This window comes from Nannospalax galili, unplaced genomic scaffold, assembly GCF_000622305.1.
Source record: "Nannospalax galili isolate Female #2095 unplaced genomic scaffold, S.galili_v1.0 scaffold325, whole genome shotgun sequence".
In the NCBI taxonomy this organism is placed as follows: domain Eukaryota; kingdom Metazoa; phylum Chordata; class Mammalia; order Rodentia; family Spalacidae; genus Nannospalax; species Nannospalax galili.
The window spans coordinates 2,417,723-2,425,429 of NW_008355159.1; the positions used below are offsets into that span (position 1 = coordinate 2,417,723).

Consider the following 7,707-nt stretch of genomic DNA (forward strand, 5'->3'; position numbering starts at 1 on the left):
CCAGACTCTAAGGCCTATATTAATCTGGTCAGAGGGACTTAAAGGGACAAATTTTTGTTCCTGGCCCTCCAAGGTCAAACAAATTGCAGGGGCTATTTTGCATCTCTCAAAATGTCCTATAACTTTGGTGAGTCACCTGTACTCTTGTTCAGGGAGGCCATGGAGACCCCAGAAGATGGACTTAAACCAGTGTCCAGTCTGCAAAGAGGAGGGTCAACACAGAGGAAACATTTCCTCCATGCTTCCAAGCGAAGCCCTGGTCAAGCAGGACTTCTGGACTTATCTTCACGTAGATGGAACTGGTAAAGAAACGCCTGAGGAGCCAGGGTCTCCCCCAAAGCCCATGTGGCCCCTGAGGACCAAATCCTCATACAATCTTAAGAGTAAAGTCATCAGTATATTTTAAGGGTTCAAGGGATTACACAACCCAGACATTGGATGTAAGTTCTTATGTCATTTAGACAATTATCTCTCATTGATGATTTTGTTCCTAATAAGACAACGTTACTCAGATCTTGGTCTACAATATTGTAGTGCCCATTTACAGCTAAGAGAGGCAACCCACTATTGTTCTAGTCAAAAAATGAAATGATGGCTAAATTTGTTTTCTCTCCCTATCTAGAAGCATTTGAGAGGCAACCAACACTGATTCTAGCCACTCCAACAGCTATCAAAATAACTGAAAGCAAATCCTGAATCCATCACTCTTAGAGTCCAGCCTTGGAAGACAAAAGAAAAATGAGGAAGAACCCAATAGAGGGATGCTTTTGGAAGCCCTTGTCAAGAAATAGGACCAAATCCAAAAACTTACTCTTACTAATTTTAATCAGTTGTTACTTTCCTTCCCTCCACATGTACACAAGCGCCTGTCAACCATTGAGGACCATGTTGAGACCATGTTGAGACCAAACCCTAATCCAGGACCCCACCCCCCGACATCGACCCTTTCCAGCAGGAAGTAGCAAGATGACAACGGCGCCCCCCCCCATCTTATAACACAAAAGGCTGGAATGTTAAGGTTCAGATAGTCCTGCCCCCTCATCAACAGGATTCCAAGGACTTCTCATGCTCCTGAGAAAAGGGAACCTAGTTGATAAGAACCTTGGTCTTTGAAGTCAAGAGAAGCAGACTTTTCTCCACTGTTTGACCAACACAGCAGGCTTCCCCTTTGATCTCTAAAGAGGACAGGCTTTAACAGTCCTGCTCTCCCACTCCCCCCAACTTTAAAAAAAAATACATCTTCCCCCCTTCTGCAGGAAGCAGAAGCCTGTCTTTTAAAAAGACTCCAGCTCAAGACCTGGGCAGACATTTTCCCTGCCCTGAAGGGAATCTGTCCCATGTGTTCCTTTGCTAATAAACCCTATTTTGATGGAGTTTTAGCTGTGCCTCAGTGCCTCATCATCCATTCGCTCGTTCTCTGCCAACTTTTTACCTATCACCCTGGTGAACATAGACTCAAATATTCTCAATCAATACTTGCAAAAGAAATTAAAGAACAAATAAAAAAGATCATTCACCATGATCAAGTTGGCTTCATCCTAGATATACAGGGGTAGTTCAACATACATAAATCAATAAATGTAATGCACTATATTACATAGACTCAGGACAGAAGACTACAGTCATGTTAAGGAAGTGTTTATGAACAATGATATAACCATCTGGTTGGAGAAGGACAGAAGTGACTCAAACCTAGGTAACTCATAATCTAGTCAGGTAGTGGGTATTGTCCATCCTTGTGCTTTGTTATCATTGTCATCTACTATTTGTTAAGGCCACCAATGGATAGTGTTTTGTATGTACCTGTGTGTATATATACAAGGGCATATAAAACATGGGTACATGTGTGTGTGGAGACCAGAGGACAACTTTCAGCATCATTCCTCAAGAGCTGTCCACTTTGGTTTTTGAAACAGGGTCCCTTACTTGGCCTAGAACTTATCAATTTGGCCAGATTACCTGGACAGTGAGTCTCAGAGATCTTACTGTCTTTGCCAATTAATATTTTTAAGTTAGCATACAAAGTAATGAGTTTCATTATGGCATTTTCATACACATATGTCCCCCACTGGTTGGTTTCCTTCCTTCTCCCAGATAGTCCTCACTTCTGCTTTCATGTATTCAAGTAACTGATGCCCCCAGCCATAGTTCATTTTATTATTGCTATATCTCCCCCAGGAGAATTGAGGCCTCAGGAAGGCAGGAAATATTCTTTGCTCAGACATTTTTGAGCAAGTTCAGTGTGGTATTACATAGCTGTAATCCCAGTACTTGGGAGGTTGAGGCAGGAGGATTATGAGGTAGTGTATATATCCCAGGCTAGAGATGAAAAAGGAGGCATTACAATAGACACTGAGCAAATTCAGATAATCATAAAGATATGCTTAAAGTTTATATTCCGCTAAACTAGAATATCTAAACTAAAAGAGTGAGCTTCTAGATGCTTATGATGTACCGAAGTTTAAATCAAGGCAAAGTAAATTCTTTAAACAGACCCACAATAGCCAGCAAGATAGAAGTGGTAATTAATTATGCTCCAGGCTAGCCCCTGGGATATATAGGATGACACTGTTATGCACAAAAGGTCATTAAAATGCAGGCCTGGCTGATCTGGGGATGGGTCAAGGGCTGCCCTTGGGCTGCCTGCCCTGACCTCTCAGCTACAGGGGCCTGACTTTGTATTTCCCATAATGGAATGTGTGTAGAGGTGACATGGCCACTTCTGTGTAATGGTACCTTTGTTCCCTTTGTAAGGGAGCTTGGAATGCAGGTAGGCCAATAAGGGGCAGTAGATAATTGTGTCAAAGACTTGCTGGGTTTTGGTTTCAGGATCCTATAGACCCTGATGCCAAAAAAGGCTGGCAATGGGTCTCGTCCAGTACTTGTCCAGTGGGGATACCTGGTGCCTTCTAGTTCTCTCAGGATCCTAAAGACCCTGAAGACAAGAAAGCCTGGCAATGGGTCTTGTCCAGTACTTGTCCAGTGGGGATGCCTGGTGCCTTCTGGTTCTCTCCAAGGTACAGGAAAAGCAGAGTCTAGGTGGGCAAGCCACCAACTTTTCTAGGAGCTAAGGTCAGTGGTAAGAACCAGAGAGCTGGCCTAGGATAGCTGTCAGTGGTGGGTGGCATTACCTGAGCCTCGAGGGCACCCTGTTGGTTTGGCATGGGATAGGAGGGGAAATGTTGCATCATCTGAGATTGACTCGTCCCTCTCAGGAAGTGTGTTGGTTGGAGCCACTGTAGCACACTGGGATTAGCAGCTGAAGTTAGGGACTGGGAGTGGAGGCCTGGGGGTGAGACCATAGAGAGCAGAGGGATGGGAGGAGCCTGACAGTGAGTACTAAGTGAGAGATACAGGAACCAACTGAAAAAGGATGGTGACATGGTACTAAGTACGTCGGAATGCCCTAACTGTATGTGTGTTGTTAAGCCTGAGGTCCTCTACCATCCTAACCATCTTTCTTTTCATATAACACTCAAATCAATTTTTAAGTTGTCAGTATGTTAACCCTACTTCTCAGCAGACATAAAATACAGGGTTCTCTTTGGGGTACTATGAATAGATGCTGAGTAAATTTATCAGCTATAGGAGAAAAGAACATTCTGTGTGTGTGTGTGTGTGTGTGTGTGTGTGTGTGAGAGAGAGAGAGAGAGAGAGAGAGAGAGAGAGAGAGAGAGAGAAAGAGAAAGAGAGAGAGAGTCCTGTTTACATTTCCACTGAATGACCTTTGCTGGTTAGTTCTATCAACTTGACACAATCTAGAATAATTTAGGATGAGAGTCTTAATGAGGAATTACCTAAATCTAATTGGCCTATGGGCATATCTGTAGGGGATTGTCTCCATTTTTAATTGAGGTGGGAAGACCTACCATGAATGTGGACAATATTATTTCATGGGCTGAGCCCAGAACTGTATAAGAATAAAGAAAGCTAGCCGAGTAACAAGCAAGCAAGGATGCATTTATTCTTTGTTCTTGACTGTGAATATGATATGAATAATTGCTTCAATTCCTGAAATAATGGACTGGAAGGTGGAATTGTAAGTCAAATCAACTCTTACCTTCCTTTGTGTTGCTTTTTGATCAGGGTGTTTTATCACAGCGACAGAAATGAAACTAGAATAGGCCTCAACCTTGAAGCCAGTGCTGATCTTTTGTTTTTAATTTTTTTTTAAATGTGTGAGTGTTAAGTGTGCATGTGTGTAAGTGCACCTGTGTCCTGCAGTGCCTTCAGAGGTCAGAAGAGAGCACTGGATCCCCTGGAACAGGAGTTACAGACAGTTGTTAGCTGCCATGTGGGTGCTGGGATTCGAACCTGGGTATTCTGCAAGAACAGCCAGTGTTCTTAACCAGTGAGCCATCTCTCCAGCCCCCAGCACTGATCTTTCAAGAATGTGATCAGTGTCATTATTTGAGGAGATCTGAGAAACATTCTGTCTCGTCCAAAACCAACACCTTCACTGGATACAAAATGCCACAAATACTGCTATTTCTGTGAAACATCTTGAAGATGTAAATGAAGTGTTCTCTTAAGTGGCAGGGTACCAAGCATTAATTATTCAGTTTTCCCTAAGTGCCTGATACATTAAAGTGCTGAGTCACTCACGTTTTAAGCTTGCTCTTAGGTCTTTTCTCCTCTATCCACACAGTCTCTTTAGGGACTCAAAACAAAGGGCAGGCCTTGTGAAGTAAATGGGGTTACTCTTACTATATAATGGCATTAAAGTCATGGTCCTGGATGGGCATAGAGCAGTACTGCTCAGAGGACACGGGCAATATCCAGAAACATTTTTGTGTGTTAAAACTTACTATACTTAAGATTTTGAAAATCCTCCAAAGACCCACGTGTTGAGTGCTTAGCCCCCAAAGTGGTGTGTCAGCAAGTCCTGGAATATGAGAGGTAGGGCCTAGTACGAGGACATAAAACCACTGAGGTGTGTTCTTGAAGTGTGTTGTGGGATCCCGGCCCCTTCTTTTCACTTTTGGTTGTGAGGTAAGACCAAGTGTCTTACCATATTGTGCTGCATCAGCTTAGGGCTAAAGCCATGGGGAAAGCTAGCCATAAACTACAAACTATAAAGATGTGAGCTAAAATAAACCTTTGTTTTCATAAATTCTCTCATGGATTAAATGTAGTGATGAGAGTATTGCTCTTGTGCTCTAGTAGGTAGGGGCTGGGGATACTGCTCACCATTCTACAAAGCACCATCTCTTCTCAATTAAGTCTGAAAAAGTCAAGCATACTAGTTATAGGAAAGCTTAGTTGCATCTAGTGTATCAAATAATTTTTTTACTGTCATATCATAGAAACTTGTAAGTGGTTTTGACACAGAAGGCATTTATGTTGTTGTTTTTCCAGCAACAAGTAGTTCAGAAGTAGCTAGCCTAGGCTTGCTATTTCTTTCAAAAAACTGTTTCAAGATACTTTCTAACTTTCTACCTTCCATCTGTACATTTGACTATTATCTTCTTGAATACAAGGTGGCTGCTGAGCCTCCCTACATTTCCAACAATAATTAGGGACCGCACAAGGCAAATGACACAGTGACACAGAGCTTGTTCCTCTTCTCAGAAAAAAAATTGTTTTTCTAGGTTCTCTACTTGGAAGTATTCTGCTGTTTTCCTTTCTTATTAGATAGAACAGGGTTTTATACATAACTTTAATAACAAGAGTCTGTGAAAGTTACAGCATTAGCTAGGAATATTTTCCGTGTTAACACTGAGGCTCTATAAGGGCAAATGTAAGCATAGATTTATTTGGTAGACAATTGGAAATGTTTCCTTTACATGCACACTTTGAAATTAATTTTAGAAAGCTAAGGAGTGTTCATTTCTTTCAATAGAGGACTAGATGAAATGATAATTATGCATAATTTAAGATCATGTGTTAATTTAAGAAATGAGGTTTGGGGAGATGGCTCATTGAGTAAAAGTGCTTGCTGTATAAACATGAGGATCTGAGTTCAAATCCCCAGAACCTACATCAAAAGCTGGGTGCCTGTAATCCCAGAGCTGGGTCAGGGGTGGGGATACAGAGGCAGGAGGATCACTGGGATTGCTAGCTGCCAGCCTGGCTCAGGGTTCAGTGAGATACCCTGCCTCAAGGGAATAAAATGAAGAATGATAGTGCAGAACACCTCATATACTCTTCTGACCTATGCATGTGTAGAGGGATGTGCACCTGTACATATGTGCACACCCAACACAAACATGTACACACACACACACACACACACACACACACACAAAGTAAGAAACGATAACATGAGCTCTGTTAACTAACAGTGTACCACAGAAGGGCTGAGAAGCTGAACTCCAAGTATAGATTCTGTCATGCTGTGGTAGTAAGTGAACCTCCAAGTTATAGTGGCTTATATCAACAAAGGTTAGCTCTAATTCCTGATACTTATTGTTATATGTTGTTGCTGACTCTGCTCCATGCTGTGTTCATTCTGGTACCCAGACTGAGGGAGAAGCCATTGGCCACTGACAGGAAAAAAATCATGGTACAAGCCGTGATTATTTTAAAAGTTTCTGTTTGTATGTGATTTGTACAATGTGCATCAATATTTTCTTGGCTGATGTAAGCCTTATGACCTTCACAATGTTCACTGGAGTGAGGATTTATTGGCTTTCCCACTGGGAAAAGAGAAACCCACATACAGTTGCCCACAGTTTCTTCCTGGTGTGCAACATTTCATAATGGATTACATCCATTCTGTTCCAAAGATTTCTCCTCCTTTAATGAAAATATTGGCTGAGGATGGAGCAATTATGTAACAGCCACATTCAGGAAAAAGAAAACCATAATGTACCATTTAAACTACTTGTTCAATCACCTTTTTACTGATTTCCTTCTATGTACTAAGCAATGCGAGAGTTACAAGTAATTCTTTAGCTACAGAAAGAGTCAAAGTATCACCTAGAATGTAATATGAATAAGCAACATGTTAGAGAAATTCATGGGTAGAGAAGGAAATTTGAAATCAGACTGGATGAATGGAGGAAATATTCCCCAGTAAGATGACACTTAGAGAGTAAAGATTATTTAGAGGAGGAAAAAAAGAAGAAAACAGCAAGCTATCTAGTTAATGATGAAACATTAAAACTTCTTTATGGTAGCTAAGAAAAGATGATCAGGGCCTGCTTAGGAGCTTTCCACTCAACATTTCTCAGTGGGATGAGATAAAATAAAGAAATAAAAGTACCAGGTTTCAAATGTGAAGCAAAGTATTTGTGTATGACACCATCATTGTAGATATTATGATCGTCTGTATAGATGATAGAAAAGAATCTACCAGGAGCTAGAGAGATGGATCAGTTGTTAAGAGCACTGGCTGCTCTTGCAGAGGAACTGTATTTGGTTCCCAGCACCCACATGGCAGATAACAACCATCCGTAACTTGTAACTCCAATTCCAGGGGATCTGATACTCTCTTCTGGTCTCTGTGGGCACCAAGCATGTACACGGTACTTACACACACACATGCAGGCAAGCACTCATATACATACATTTTTTTAAAAAAAGAATCTATAATTTATTATTAAAGTTCATAAGTTATCAATATTTATATATACAAAATCAACATATAAAATAAATTTCTGTGTACTGGTATTAAACTCTTAGAAAATAAAAAATTTAAAGTGATGCCACTAATGACAGGATAAAAACATTAGATACCTGAGAATAAATCTAATAGACATGCTC

General features: G+C 41.1%; 1 pseudogene; it reads right to left on the bottom strand.

Moving 5' to 3' along the window:
• Positions 1 to 3,365: 3,365 nt before the first annotated feature.
• On the bottom strand, positions 3,366 to 3,475 carry LOC115067545 (annotated as a pseudogene).
• Between the last annotated feature and the right edge of the window lie 4,232 nt (positions 3,476 to 7,707).